This window comes from Bufo bufo, chromosome 5, assembly GCF_905171765.1.
Source record: "Bufo bufo chromosome 5, aBufBuf1.1, whole genome shotgun sequence".
In the NCBI taxonomy this organism is placed as follows: Eukaryota; Metazoa; Chordata; class Amphibia; order Anura; family Bufonidae; genus Bufo; species Bufo bufo.
The window spans coordinates 7356655-7373021 of record NC_053393.1 but is presented as its reverse complement, the minus strand read 5'-3'; the positions used below and the strand labels follow the sequence as shown (position 1 = coordinate 7373021).

The 16367-nt window shown below is 45.5% G+C and overlaps 1 long non-coding RNA gene across 1 annotated transcript; it reads right to left on the bottom strand.

Moving 5' to 3' along the window:
- Positions 1–260: 260 nt before the first annotated feature.
- LOC121002312 lies at positions 261–15432 on the bottom strand. The gene is made up of 3 exons (XR_005779282.1): positions 15423–15432; positions 5800–5805; positions 261–562 (listed from the first exon to the last, which is right to left on the bottom strand). It is a non-coding gene; the product is annotated as an uncharacterized LOC121002312 (long non-coding RNA).
- Between the last annotated feature and the right edge of the window lie 935 nt (positions 15433–16367).

Genomic DNA, 16367 nt, shown 5'->3' with positions numbered 1-16367 from the left:
CTTTGACCATTAATAAACACTAGTTCTTCATGTCCTTAGAACAAGAGTATGAGATGTGCACTTCATGTTTAGAGTCAGCACCACCTGGACATGGACCCTCAAATTCTGAACATAGCTTAATCTCACAATTGCAATTGAGGATGTCAAAGAGCTTGTCTAACGTTGCAATGAAAGCCTCTTTCACCTCCAGTTTGCCTCTGCCAAGTGATATGTTTTTGGCCTTTTCCCAGTTTTCTTCTATCTTCTTCAGGACTGTGACTCTAAAATTTAAAATTGGCACCACAAAACAACTGTTTGCTAGCTCCCACTTTTCAAGCCCTTTTGGATAAATATCCTTTGCAAGAGTGGCTGCTGGGTAATTTCTGACATTCTCTCCACTCTGCTCTCTTAGCAGAAGGCCATATCTTAGAACATCACGCAGAGTTGGGAGTTCAGAAGGCAGCATTTCTCGACCAGTTCCAATGAAGTTACTCATGTGAGTGGAAGTTGCCAGTCTTGTCTTCCTTTTACTAGCCATGGTTCAGAATTTTCAGATTGTGCAAGTGGAAGAAACTATTCGTGCCTGGAAAAAGACAAGAAAATTTTACTATTTGTATGATACTATGATAAAAATTGACAAAGTATGACATTAATAAATGAGGTGGAGATCCAACAGAGGTGCACCCACTAACAGACAGCACCCAGTCTGAGGAGAATAAATATAATAGAGAATAGAAGTGGGGCACACTCTAAAAATACAGGGATCTTTTATTATATATAACACTATTAATAATAAAATTGACAATAAAAGTCACAATAGGATATCAACAAAAATGAAAAAACAGCAGATAAAATGTTAATACCAACGATGGGATAGGTGGTAGGTTTAAAAAACCTACCACCTATCCCATCGTTGGTATTAACATTTTATCTGCTGTTTTTTTCATTTTTGTTGATATCCTATTGTGACTTTTATTGTCAAAGTATGACATTAGTAAAAATTATTAAAAAGACTCTCTGCTGCAAATGAATATTGCTAGTTTAAAAACTTTTACGAATGGCATATTTTTCTTTTACATATTTTATAGTATAATATAAGTATATTCTTAACCTTAGAGCAGAAGTATATTATTGTGAATTGCTAACCAAAACACAACTTTTTGACCACCCTCATTTTTTGAAAAACAAAGTAAAAAAATGTGACATGCCCTACTACCCCAGAACGCAAGCGCAAATACCCAGCCACCCACCCACAGGCCATAGCACTAAATGTGCAACTTTCCAAATTACTGGCCCTGAAAATGTTGCCATTTAGGTTTGTGGACACTGATGCCTTCCGCAGCCTGATGTCGGCGGCCGTCCCTCTTTACACATTCCCCAGCCGCCAAAATTTTTGACAGTATGCCGTGCCCGCATTACACCAGCATGTGTTCCGTAACATCAATCGTGCCCTGACCAACGCAGTTACTGGGAAGGTCCACTTAACCACGGACACTTAAAAACCTGCTTTCGGCCAGGGATGCTATATTTCCCTGACGGCACACTGGGTGAATGTTGTGGAGGCCAAGAGCGAGTCGTACCTTGGGATGGAACAGGTGCTACTGACACCAAGGATTGTGGGCCTTAATTCCAACAGGGTTTCCGCCACTACCTACGTTGGTGGCTCCAACCCCCACTTCTCCTCCTCCTCCTCCACTTCCACCTCCGAATTATCCACGTGCAGCACCAGTCAGTAGCTGGAAGCAGTGTAGCACTGCAGTGGGGAAGTGTCAACAGACAGTGCTGAAGCTTAAATGCTTAGGGGACAAACACCGCCGCAGAGCTGTGGCAGGGCATAAGAGACCAGACTGAGCTGTGGCTCTTGCCACTCAACGTAGAACCAGGCATGGTTGTGTCTGATATTGGTCGTAACTTGGTGGCGGCTTTGGAGCTCGGGAAGCTCACATATATCCCATGCCTAGCCCACGTCTTCAACTTAGTGGTTCAGCGGTTTCTTAAAACATACCCCAATTTGCCTGAGCTACTGGTAAAGATGTGCCGTGTGTGTGTGCACATTTCCGCAAGTCATCAACAGCTTCCACCAGTCTGTCAACGCTGCAGCAGTGTCGGCTGTTGTGCGACGTGAGCACGCGCTGGAACTCCACGTTCCACATGTTGGCCAGGCTTTGTGAGCAGCAGAGGGCAGTAGTGGAATACCAGCTGCAACATGGTCGTCACCTTTCCAGTTAGCTTCTGCTCTTCACAAGCGAGGAGTGGGCATGGATGTCTGACCTCTGTGAGGTTTTAAGAAACTTTGAGGAATCAACACAGATGGTGAGCGGCGATAACGCTATTAATAGCGTAACCATCCCACTTCTGTGTCTACTCAAACGCTCGCTGCTCACAATTAAGGACGACACTTTGCATGTGGAAGAGGTGGAAATGGGGGAAGACATTACACAGGGTGATAGCCAGACCACCCTCAGTTTGTCTTCTCAGCGCAAATTGGATGATGATGAGGAGGAGGAGCAGGAGACGGTTGCCTCCGCTACAGAGGGTAGTACCCATGGAAGTTTTATTCCATCTGTTCAGAGTGGATGGGAAGAAGAGGAGGATGAGGAGATTTTGAGTCATCCTCCTGATGACGACAGCGAAGTCTTGCCTGTTGGGACTCTGGCACACATGGCTGACTTTATGTTAGGCTGCCTTTCCTGTGATCCACCGATTACTGGTTGTTCACCATTCTCGACCCCCGCTACAAACAGAACTTCTCATCTCTCATTTCTGTGGTGGAGAGGATGAGCAAAATGGTGCAATACCAGAAGGTCCTTGTGGAAAAATTGCTCCAAAAATTTCAAGCTGACAACGCTGGCAGCAGAGTACGTAGTTCCTTGGGCAACCGAGGAGGGGAGACGAGGGGAACACACAGCAGTTCCAACAGAGGCAGGGCAACACTCTCCAAGGCCTGGGACAGTTTCATGGCACACCGCCAGCACCCTCACCCTGATGCGCGGCCTAGTGTCACAAGGAGGGAAACGTTTTGGAAGATGGTGAAGGAGTACGTAGGAGACCGTGTCAGCCTCCTCAATGATCCCTCTGTGCCTTACAACTACTGGGTGTTCAAGCTGGACACGTGGCACGAACTGGCACTCTACACCTTGGAGGTGCTGGCCTGCCCTGCCACCAGCGTTTTGTCAGAGCGGGTATTTAGTGCTGCTGGTGGCATTACTGATAAGCACATCCGACTGTCAACTGAAAATGCTGACAGGTTGACCTTTTATAAAAATGAACAAGGCCTGAATTGCCCCTGACTTCTCTACTCCACCAGAGGAAAGCGGCTGAACATAAAGGCACTTTAAATGTGTTTTTTATAATGTACTTCCACCGCAAAAAAGGTATATGGTTCAATCTTCCTTTTCTCGTCCTCCTCCTCTTCCTTCATATCAACATGCTTATTAGTCTGCCTTCGCTCCTATTGTTGTAGAGGGTCAGCTCACCTGCAGGGCCTCGCATATAATGTTTTTTGGGGGTCAGCTCACCAGCAGGCCCTCACCTACAATCTTTTAGAGGGTCAGCTCACCTGCAGGCCCTCGCATGTAATGTTTTAGTGGGTCAGCTCACCAGCAGGCCCTCATCCATAATGTTTTCAATGGTCAGCTCAGCAGCAGGCACTCGCCCATAATTTTTTCGATGCTCAGATCAGCAGCAGGCACTCGCCCCTAATGTTTTCGAGAGTCAGCTCTGCAGCAGACTCTCGCTCCTAATGTTTTAGATGGTCAGCTCAGCAGCAGGCCCTCGCCCATAATGTTTTAGAGGGTCACATGCAGGCCGTTGCTCCTAATGTTTTTGAGGGTCCCCAGCAGGCCATCAATCATAATTTTTCAAGGGTGTTTGATGCCCTCCTTTTATGTGTAATATCTTTATGTGTGCCTCTTCCTTGTAATTTTTGTCAGCACTTGCACTTTATATACAAGTAAATATACAGGAAAGAATGTTTCTTAACAATTTTTCCTCTAAAATCGTGCATTTTGTGCATTATTGTCAGTCTGTAAAAGTGGCGTACTACTCAGACAAAATCGTTCCCAGCAGCGACCTGGGAGTCCAAGATGCATCCAGACATCCTCCCCATGCTGTTCCCAAACCATTTTGGTGGTGTTTCCATCAATTTCTGACCTTTTCCTATCAACCAGACACCCTCCCCTCTTCAGAGCAGGGGGTGCCTGGTTTAATGCTCGGGTTCTCCCGTTGACTTTCATTGTGCTCGGGTGCTCGGTAGAGCACCCTAGCATCCCGAGGTGTTTGACCCTAGTACCCGAACACCCGAGCACTTTGGTGCTCGATCAACACTAATAGAAATCTTGTTCTACACACCGTTTCCATTTGGACCAACCCCTTTATAAAAGGAAGATGGACATTGATCCAGGGATTTGTTCCGTAGATCAATACAGCAGGATTACAGGTTGAACTTGATGATCTTTTGTCTTTTTCCAACCTTAAAAACTATGTAACCTCTAGCATCCACCAGAGGGCGCCGCACTGTGCAGCACAAGGGTCTCAGCCTCCTGGCTGGGTGTATGTAAATTTATTTGTTTGTAACCAGCATCTGTGGTCGCGTTCATTTCCACGTTTAAGTAAATTACGGTTTGGGCAAAACTGGTTTTGGAGTTGCTTTCCTCATTCGTGACTTTGCTGTATCCTGGTGAGCTCACCCTGGTACACGGCTTACAGATGGAAGAACTGGAGGCTGACCTATAGGGAAGTGGCTTCTTACTTTATCCACTGTTCTCTTGAAGTCTGTAATTCTTGAGCAATTGCATCAAGCTCTTAAAAACGGTCCCTTCAGTGCCAAGCTCATTTCAGTGCCACAGGGTGACAGCCCTCCCACCGGTGTAAACTATTAGTTGTGGTGCTCTTTCTGATCACGTACCTGGTGATGTTTCCATCTGTCTACTTAGTTATCCAAAAATCCAGAAAAGTAATACGGGAAGGGTTGATCTCTGAGGTTAACAAAAGGCCAACATCATTTATACAGGGAGTGCAGAATTATTAGGCAAGTTGTATTTTTGAGGATTAATTTTATTATTGAACAACAACCATGTTCTCAATGAACCCAAAAAACTCATTAATATCAAAGCTGAATATTTTTGGAAGTAGTTTTTAGTTTGTTTTTAGTTTTAGCTATTTTAGGGGGATATCTGTGTGTGCAGGTGACTATTACTGTGCATAATTATTAGGCAACTTAACAAAAAACAAATATATACCCATTTCAATTTTTTTTTTTACCAGTGAAACCAATATAACATCTCAACATTCACAAATATACATTTCTGACATTCAAAAACAAAACAAAAACAAATCAGTGACCAATATAGCCACCTTTCTTTGCAAGGACACTCAAAAGCCTGCCATCCATGGATTCTGTCAGTGTTTTGATCTGTTCACCATCAACATTGCGTGCAGCAGCAACCACAGCCTCCCAGACACTGTTCAGAGAGGTGTACTGTTTTCCCTCCTTGTAAATCTCACATTTGATGATGGACCACAGGTTCTCAATGGGGTTCAGATCAGGTGAACAAGGAGGCCATGTCATTAGATTCTCTTCTTTTATACCCTTTCTTGCCAGCCACGCTGTGGAGTACTTGGACGCGTGTGATGGAGCATTGTCCTGCATGAAAATCATGTTTTTCTTGAAGGATGCAGACTTCTTCCTGTACCACTGCTTGAAGAAGGTGTCTTCCCGAAACTGGCAGTAGGACTGGGAGTTGAGCTTGACTCCATCCTCAACCCGAAAAGGCCCCACAAGCTCATCTTTGATGATACCAGCCCAAACCAGTACTCCACCTCCACCTTGCTGGCATCTGAGTCGGACTGGAGCTCTCTGCCCTTTACCAATCCAGCCACGGGCCCATCCATCTGGCCCATCAAGACTCACTCTCATTTCATCAGTCCATAAAACCTTAGAAAAATCAGTCTTGAGATATTTCTTGGCCCAGTCTTGACGTTTCAGCTTGTGTGTCTTGTTCAGTGGTGGTCGTCTTTCAGCCTTTCTTACCTTGGCCATGTCTCTGAGTATTGCACACCTTGTGCTTTTGGGCACTCCAGTGATGTTGCAGCTCTGAAATATGGCCAAACTGGTGGCAAGTGGCATCTTGGCAGCTGCACGCTTGACTTTTCTCAGTTCATGGGCAGTTATTTTGCGCCTTGGTTTTTCCACACGCTTCTTGCGACCCTGTTGACTATTTTGAATGAAACGCTTGATTGTTCGATGATCACGCTTCAGAAGCTTTGCAATTTTAAGAGTGCTGCATCCCTCTGCAAGATATCTCACTATTTTTTACTTTTCTGAGACTGTCAAGTCCTTCTTTTGACCCATTTTGCCAAAGGAAAGGAAGTTGCCTAATAATTATGCACACCTAATATAGGGTGTTGATGTCATTAGACCACACCCCTTCTCATTACAGAGATGCACATCACCTAATATGCTTAATTGGTAGTAGGCTTTTGAGCCTATACAGCTTGGAGTAAGACAACATGCATAAAGAGGATGATGTGGTCAAAATACTCATTTGCCTAATAATTCTGCACGCAGTGTATTAAGACAGGTACAAATTCAGAAAACTCCTGTTCACCCCTCTACAAAGAATGAGCCACAAGAGGATCAATGAAGACCATTTTTCCATCAAGTCCCCAAACACAATCTTCTTTTCCCACCAGACCAGAAATAGGTTGGTCCTGACTCCTTTACACACATTCTCATTATTCGCTATCCCCAGAGGAGCTCATACTCTAAATACCCTTTCAGTATATCTGTGGGTGTGAGAAGAAATGGAGGAAACCAACGCAAACACCAGGAGAACATACAAACTCTTTGCAGATGTTGTCCATGGTTGGTTTTAAACCTAGAACCCCAAGGCTGCTAGGCACCAGTGCTAACCACTGAGTCACTGTGCTGACATGTCCTGTAAATCCAAGTTGAACCAAATAAAATGTAAAAATAATTAAATTTCTTGGAATGTGGTTATACGATCCTTAAAGACTATGGACTCCTTTGGAAGCTGTTTTTTTATTACATTTTATTGGTTTGAGCTAAAAATATTTTTTTGTTCAACCGTCTTTTCAGCAGTTTCTCCTCTACAGAGTTCACTTTCAGTTCATGTGCCGACTGGTGCTTCCTCCTCCTCAGTGAATCCATCAGAAAGCTTCTCTGACGAGTTTATTTATCATGAGCTGTTGTCACGGGGTGCCAAAGGCGCACTCGGTCTCCCATCAGCCGCAGACCTGCTGCTTAGCTTCGGGAGCGAGGATCTGTGTTTGGCCTCGTTCCCAGGGCGGCTTTGCTAGCTGGGAGCCTCCCTGCTCCTAGGTCTGCCTTGAGCACCGAGCTGATCACTCGGTGCTCGACTTGTCTGTCTGTCAGTCATGTGACGCTGGCCACGTCACATGACCCTCAGACCCCACTATAAATACAGGCAGCCTGCTGGCCACAGGTTGCCTGTTAATTCTAGGTTCCTGCCTATTTGTTGGACTACTGAATTCTCACCTGATCCTGTTCCCTGATAATCCTTTGCCTGCTCCTCCTGTACTGCGCATCCCTCCTGGTATTGTGACCTCGGCTCCCATCTGACTACTCTTTGCGGACTCCTCTGGTCCTTCTCTACTCTCCTGGTATTTGACCCCGGCTTCTCCTGACCATTCTTTGCTTAACCCTTTGTACTGCGTAGCTGTCTTGGTTCTGACCCGGTCCATTCACGTTCCGTATTTTGTCTTGTCTGTCTTTCCTGCACATATCCTAAATAAGGGACTGTCGTCCAGTTGTCCCCTGTCATCAGGACTCGTGAGGCAAGTAGGCAGGGCCAGGGGTGAAGGTGGAGTGCAGTGGTCACTATCCTCCCCCCTGTTTGTGTGTGGACGTGACCGTTACAGATTAACAGGCCCAATAACCACTGTATCATGAATCCTATTGTGACCCTGACTGACCATGTCTCTAACCTGACACAGCTGGTGCAGGAGCTAGGAGAGAAACTCCATTCTGTTGAGTTAGGGCAAGGTTCTTCCACTCCTCAGCCCTCCAGTCCACATTTTGAGCCCCATATCAAGCTCCTTGCTTTTTAATAGGAGGTGGGAGGGTCTGGGAGGGAGGGTATGCTGCTGATTGGCTGGAATGTGTCTGCTGACTGTGAGGTACAGGGTTAAAGTTTGCTCAATGATGATGTATAGGGGGCGGACCGAACATCGCATATGTTCGTCCGCCGCGGCGAACGCGAACAAGCTGTGTTCACCGGGAACTGTTCGCCGGCGAATAGTTCGGGACATCTCTAGCAAGAGAAATGTGTCTTTGGTGTACAGGAGATACTGTTTCTAGGGCATTTTCTGATTCCTCACGCCTTTAACCACCACAGGACCGCCGTACGCAGGATTGCGTCTTTGCGGCGGCCCTGTTATTCCGAGTGGACGCACCGGCGCGTCATCTCGCGAGACGCGAGATTTCCTGTGAATGCGCGCACAGGAACTGCAGGTAATCGAGTGGATCTGCAGCCTGCCAGCGGCGATCATCCGCTGGCAGGCTGTAGATCCGATTTTTTTTAACCCCTTAAAGGTATATTAGATGCTGTTTTGATAACAGCGTCTAATATACCTGCTACCTGGTCCTCTGGTGGTCCCTTTTGCTTGGATCGACCACCAGAGGACACAGGCAGCTCAGTAATAAGTAGCACCAAACACCACTACACTACACCCCCCCTGTCACTTATTAACCCCTGATCACCCCATATAGACTCCCTGATCACCCCCCTGTCATTGATCACCCCCCTGTAAGGCTCCATTCAGATGTCCGTATGTGTTTTGCGGATCCACGGATCCGCAAAACACATGCGGACGTCTGAATGGAGTCTTACATGGGGGTGATCACCCCATATAGACTCCCTGATCACCCCCCTGTAAGGCTCCATTCAGACGTCCGTATGTGTTTTGCGGATCCGCGGACCCACGGATCCGCAAAACACATATGGACGTCTGAATGGAGCCTTACAGGGGGGTGATCACCCCATATAGACTCCCTGATCACCCCCCTGTCATTGATCACCCCCCTGTAAGGCTCCATTCAGACGTACGTATGTGTTTTGCGGATCCGCAAAACACAGAGGCCACGAATCCGCAAAACACAAACACCGGCAATGTGCTTTCCGCATTTTGCGGATCCGCACATTGCCAGAACTATATAGAAAATGCCTTTTCTTGTCTGCAATTGCGGACAAGAATAGGACATGTTCTATAGGCTCTACAAAAAACGCAGTGTTCACCCGATCAGGCCTGGTCTTGTGCGCACACTTGCGTTCAGTCCGCCCCACCGCAGTGACAGAATTTTTTTTTCTGATCACTGCAAAAACACTGTAAAATCGCTGGCGAGTTCATAGATTTTTTTTTTTTGGCACAAGTTAGCGGAAATTGATTTTTTTTGTTTTTGTTTTTTTGTTTTTTCTTACAAAGTCTCATATTCTACTAACTTGTGACAAAAAATAAAATCTCACATGAACTCACCATACCCCTCACGGAATCCAAATGCGTAAAATTTTTAGACATTTATATTCCAGACTTCTTCTCAGGCTTTAAGGCCCCTAAAATGCCAGGGCAGTATAAATACCCCAGAAGTGACCCCATTTCGGAAAGAAGACTCCCCAAGGTATTTGCTGAGGGGCATATTGAGTCCATGAAAGATTGAACCTTTTGTCACAAGTTAGCAGAAAGGGAGACTTTGTGAGAAAAAAATTAAAATCAATTTCCGCTAACTTGTGCCAAAAAAAAAAAACTTCTATGAACTCGCCATGCCCCTCACGGAATACCTTGGGGTGTCTTCTTTCCAAAATGGGGTCACATGTGGGGTATTTATACTGCCCTGGCATTTTAGGGGACCTAAAGCGTGAGTCTGGAATCCAAATGTCTAAAAATGCCCTCCTAAAAGGAATTTGGGCCCCTTTGCGCACCTAGGCTGCAATAAAGTGTCACACATGTGGTATTGCCGTACTCAGGAGAAGTAGGGCAATGTGTTTTGGGGTGTAATTTTACATATACCCATGCTGGGTGAGATAAATATATCGGTCAAATGCCAATTTTGTATAAAAAAATTGGAAAAGTTGTCTTTTAGAGAGATATTTCTCTCACCCAGCATGGGTATATGTAGAAAGACACCACAAAACACATTGCCCAACTTCTCCTGAGTACGGCGATACCACATGTGTGACACTTTTTTGCAGCCTAGGTGGGCAAAGGGGCTCACATTCCAAAGAGTATCTTTAGGATTTCACAGGGCATTTTTTACACATTTTGATTTCAAACTACTTCTCACGCATTAGGGCCCCTAAAATGCCAGGGCAGTATAACTACCTCACAAGTGACCCCATTTTGGAAAGAAGACACCCCAAGATATTCCGTGAAGAGCATGGCGAGTTCCTAGAATTTTTTATTTTTTGTCACAAGTTAGCGGAAATTGATGATTTTTTTCTTTTCTTTTTTTCTTTCACAAGTTAGTGGAATATGAGACTTTGTAAGAAAAAAATAAAATAAAAAAATCATCATTTTCCACTAACTTGTGACAAAAAATAAAAACTTCCATAAACTCTCTATGCCCATCACGAATTACCTTGGGGTGTCTTCTTTCCAAAATGGGGTCACTTGTGGGGTAGTTATACTGCCCCGACATTTTAGGGGCCCTAATGCGTGAGAAGTAGTTTGAAATCAAAATGTGTAAAAAAATGCCCTGTGAAATCCTAAAGGTGCTCTTTGGAATGTGGGCCCCTTTGCCCACCTAGGCTGCAAACAATTTTTTTTATCAAAGACATGTAGAACAATAAATTTAGAGAAAAATCTATATTGAAATGTAGTTTTATTTGAAAAATTTTACAACTGAAAGTGAAAAATTTCATTTTTTTGCAAAAAATTCGGTCAATTTCGATTAATAACAAAAAAAGTAAAAATGTCAGCAGCAATGAAATACCACCAAATGAAAGCTCTAATAGTGAGAAGAAAAGGAGGTAAAATTCATTTGGGTGGTAAGTTGTATGACCGAGCAATAAACTGTGAAAGTAGTGCAGTGCAGAATTGTAAAAAGTGGTCTGTCATTAAGGGGGTTTAAGCTAGGGGAGCTGAGGTGGTTAAGATGGATCCTGGTAAGGTTTTGGCAATTAAGGAATGGGTAAGGCCTTCTTCCCTAAAGGCCTTACAACGGTTTTTGGGTTTCGCTAATTACTATCGTAAATTTATCATGAATTTTTCTGTAATTGCTAAACCATTGACCGACCTTACTAAGAAAGGGGCGGATTTTGAGAATTGGTCTACTAAAGCCATTTCTTCATTTAAAACATTAAAAAAGGCATTTAGTAGCGCTCCTATTCTGATCCAGCCTGATCAGGAGAGACCCTTTATTGTGGAGGTGGATGCGTCCGAGGACGGCGCAGGAGCAGTCCTTTCACAAGGTCCTTCTAGCCTCACTAACCTGAGACCGTGTGCCTTCTTCTCCAGGAAATTCTCTCCCACGGAGAGAAACTACGACATAGGGAATAGGGAGCTGCTGGCTATTAAATGGGCATTTGAGGAGTGGAGGTATTTTTTGGAGGGGGCAAGGCATCGGGTAACTGTTGTCACTGACTATAAAAACCTAATGTTTCTCAAGTCTGCTAAGAGGTTGAATCCCCGGCAAGCCCGCTGGGATCTGTTTTTTACCCATTTTGATTTCTCCATTATGTTCATGCCGGGAAGTAAAAAGGTGAAGGCAGACGCATTATCTCGGAGCTTCCATGCTTTTCAACCCACTGAGGCACCGCCTAAATCCATCCTACCAGCAAACATCTTCTTAGTGGCTCTAACCCAGGATATCTCGGCTCGCATTAAGGCTGAACAACATCTGGCACCGGCATCCACCCCAACAGATAAGTTGTTTGTTCCCGTACAATTTCGTCTCCAGCTGTTGGGGGAGTGTCACGATTCTGCCTTTTGTGGACATCCGGGTATTGAGGGCACTAAGGATCTGGTTTCTAGATCTTATTGGTGGCCCTGGTCAGCCTGTGAGGTTTGTGCCAGGTCTAAGACACCTAGGACTCGCCCTGCTGGTAACCTACGACCCCTACCCATTCCCAGTAGACCCTGGTCCCATATCTCGAAGGACTTTATAACTGACCTACCGCTGGCGGAGGGTAAGACTGTGGTTTGGGTAGTGGTCGATAGGTTTAGCAAGATGGTTCATTTCATTCCCCTGTCTAAACTTCCGAATGCTAAAACCCTGGCATCTATTTTTGTGAGAGAGATTGTTCGTTTACATGGCATCCCGGAAAATATTGTTTCTGACAGGGGTGTGCAGTTTGTGTTCAAATTCTGGAGGGCCTTCTGTCAAAGATGTAAAATTTCATTGTCTTTTTCTTCCGCCTACCATCCTGAGAGTAATGGGCAGACTGAACGCCTTAGGCTACTTTCACACCTGCGTTCGGGTGTCCGCTCGTGAGCTCCGCTTGAAGGGGCTCACAAGCGGCCCCAAACGCAACCGTCCAGCCCTAATGCATTCTCAGTGGACGCGGATCCGCTGAGAATGCATCAGTCTGCCAGCGTTCAGCCTCCACTCCGCTCAGCGAGCGGACACCTGAACGCTGCTTGCAGCGTTCGGGTGTCTGCCTGGCCGTGCGGAGGCAAGCGGATCCGTCCAGACTTACAATGTAAGTCAATGGGGACGGATCCGTTTGAAGATGACACAATATGGCTTAATCTTCAAACGGATCCGCCCCCATTGACTTTCAATGTAAAGTCTGGACGGATCCGTTCAGACTACTTTCACACTTAGAAATTTTTCTAAGTTATAATGCAGACGGATCCGTTCTGAACGGATACAAACGTCTGCATTATAGGAACGGATCCGTCTGATGAAACATCAGATGGACCCGCTCCGAACGCTAGTGTGAAAGTAGCCTTAATCAGTCTGTGGAACAATTCTTGAGGTTGTATGTTGCTGATGACCAGCAATTATGGGTCAAATTCCTTCCGTTGGCTGAATTTGTTTGAATAACCGTGTCAATTCCTCTGCTGGGGTCTCCCCTTTCTTTTGTAACCATGGTTTTCATCCCCGTTTTCATTCTGGGTCGTCCGTCTCCACCTCTAACCCTGAAGCAGATAAACTCTCCTCCGAACTGTGCACAGTTTGGGCCCGGGTTCAATCGAACCTAGAAAAGGCTCAAAGTTCTCAAACTCAAGGCTGATAGAAGACGTTCCAAGGGGGTGAACTTTCAGGTTGGGGATAAAGTATGGTTGTCCTCCAAGAATCTATCTCTAAAGGTAGCTTCTAAATTTAGCTCCTCGTTTTATTGGACCGTATAAGATCACAGTGGTGATTAATCCTGTATCGTTTAAGTTCGAGCTGCCCGAGTTGTTCCACATCCATAATGTATTTCATAAATCTCTACTTAAAAATATTTTGAACCTGTTGTACCGTTGAAAGCTTCGCCTCCGCCGGTTCTTGTTAGTGATGCTGTCGAGTATGTGGTGTCTAAGATAGTGGATGTCAGGAGAGTGCGTAATTCCTTACAGTACCTGATTTACTGGAAGGGGTATGGACCCGAAGAGAGATCTTGGGTACCCGCCAGGGAGGTTCATGCTCCTAGACTTGTTAGAAAATTTCATTTAGAACACCCTGAAAGGCCATCGCCTGAAGTCTTGGGTCCGGTGGCCCCTCGTAAAAGAGGGGGTACTGTCACGGGGCGTCAAAGGTGAACTCGATCTCCCATCAGCCGCAGACCTGCTGCTTAGCTTTGGGAGCGAGGATCTATCTTTGGCCTCGTTCCCAGGGTGGCTTTGCTAGCTGGGAGGCTCCCTGCTCCTAGGTCTGCCTTGAGCGCCGAGCTGATCACTCGGTGCTCGACTTGTCTGTCTGTCGGTCATGTGCACCTCAAAAGCAGCTACCTAAAAGCAAATATTTCTATCCCCCCATTTTCACAGAAATCCTTTTTTTTTTTTTTGTAGGGTTCAATATAATTAAGCAGCATATATATGATTACTGCAGCAATACCCAAGGTGTGGCAGACATCCACCAGTTTGTGCAATAAGGTGAAATTGAGGGTCTAGCCTCAATTGTTAGTTTAATTTACATTTTTTTTTGGGGGGGTTCAAAATTTTAATAAGCTGTATATATACACTGCTCAAAAAAATAAAGGGAACACTTAAACAACACAATGTAACTCCAAGTCAATCACACTTCTGTGAAATAAAACTGTCCACTTAGGAAGCAACACTGAGTGACAATCAATTTCACATGCTGTTGTGCAAATGGGATAGACAACAGGTGGAAATTATAGGCAATTAGCAAGACACCCCCAATAAAGGAGTGGTTCTGCAGGTGGTGACCACAGACCACTTCTCAGTTCCTATGCTTCCTGGCTGATGTTTTGGTCACTTTTGAATGCTGGCGGTGCTTTCACTCTAGTGGTAGCATGAGACTGAGTCTACAACCCACACAAGTGGCTCAGGTAGTGCAGCTTATCCAGGATGGCACATCAATGCGAGATGTGGCAAGAAGGTTTGCTGTGTCTGTCAGCGTAGTGTCCAGAGCATGGAGGAGCTACCAGGAGACAGGCCAGTACATCAGGAGACGTGGAGGAGGCCGTAGGAGGGCAACAACCCAGCAGCAGGACCGCTACCTCCGTCTTTGTGCAAGGAGGAACAGGAGGAGCACTGCCAGAGCCCTGCAAAATGACCTCCAGCAGGCCACAAATGTGCATGTGTCTGCTCAAACAGTCAGAAACAGACTCCATGAGGGTGATATGAGGGCCCGACGTCCACAGGTGGGGGTTGAGCTTACAGCCCAACACCGTGCAGGACGTTTGGCATTTGCCAGAGAACACCAAGATTCGGAAATTCGCCACTTGCGCCCTGTGCTCACACTGAGCACATGTGACAGACGTGACAGAGTCTGGAGACGCCGTGGAGAACGTTCTGCTGCCTGCAACATCCTCCAGCATGACCGGTTTGGCATTGGGTCAGTAATGGTGTGGGGTGGCATTTCTTTGGAGGGCTGCACAGCCCTCCATGTGCTCGCCAGAGGTAGCCTGACTGCCATTAGGTACCGAGATAAGATCCTCAGACCCCTTGTGACACCATATGCTGGTGCGGTTGGCCCTGGGTTTCTCCTAATGCAAGACAATGCTAGACCTCATGTGGCTGGAGTGTGTCAGCAGTTCCTGCAAGACGAAGGCATTGATGCTATGGACTGGCCCGCCCGTTCCCCAGACCTCAATCCAATTGAGCACATCTGGGACATCATGTCTCGCTCTATCCACCAACGTCACGTTGCACCACAGACTGTCCAGGAGTTGGCAGATGCTTTAGTCCAGGTCTGGGAGGAGATCCCTCAGGAGACCGTCCGCCACCTCATCAGGAGCATGCACAGGCGTTGTAGGGAGGTCATACAGGCACGTGGAAGCCACACACACTACTGAGCCTCATTTTGACTTGTTTTAAGGACATTACATCAAAGTTGGATCATTCTGTAGTGTGTTTTTCCACTTTAATTTTGAGTGTGACTCCAAATCCAAACCTTCATGGGTTGAAAAATTTGATTTCCATTTTTTTTTTTTTGTGTGATTTTGTTGTCAGCACATTCAACTATGTAAAGAACAAAGTATTTAAGAAGAATATTTAATTAATTCAGATCTAGGATGTGTTATTTTTGTGTTCCCTTTATTTTTTTGAGCAGTGTATATATATATATATATATGTGATTACTACAGCAATACCAACGTTTTCCTTGTATACAGCCTTGTATGTTCCATGCTATTCTGCTGCTGCTGCCACTATATCCGTACCCTTTCCACATCCACACTGCACGGCTGCTGCTCCCAATTAAATATTTTTTTAGGCTAGTTCACAACCAGCCACTTTTTCTTCTGACAACCCGTCTGTGTGTTGTACGGGCAGCATTCTGACCCTGTCAAGGCCTAATTTTTGGACGCTTGGTCCCCCAAGCCACTTTTTAATGTTTTGTATCCCATAACACTGCGTGTGTTTAAACATCATCTGCCTCCAATAAGGGACAATTTTTGAAAGCTTTGGAATATGAAAAAACATGAGACACGTGCTGGTGCGGTGTGATACTAAACACGCTGTGTGATGACACTGCCAAATGTTTGTTTCCCCAGAGCTATGTATGTTCATGTCACTCAGACATCATTTACTACTGCTATTATTGTGTTCCAGAGCTTGGGGAGAGGGAAAATGTCATAAAAAAATATAAATAAAAGAGAAAACAAGTTTTCCTAAAAAGTCCTAGGCCAGAGGGGGTTATATACCAACAGACAGGACAATTGGAGCAACTTTGGTTCGGCCGAACCGAACTTTTTCAAAAATTGTGTGAACCAAAACAAATCTCAACAGTTTTGCTT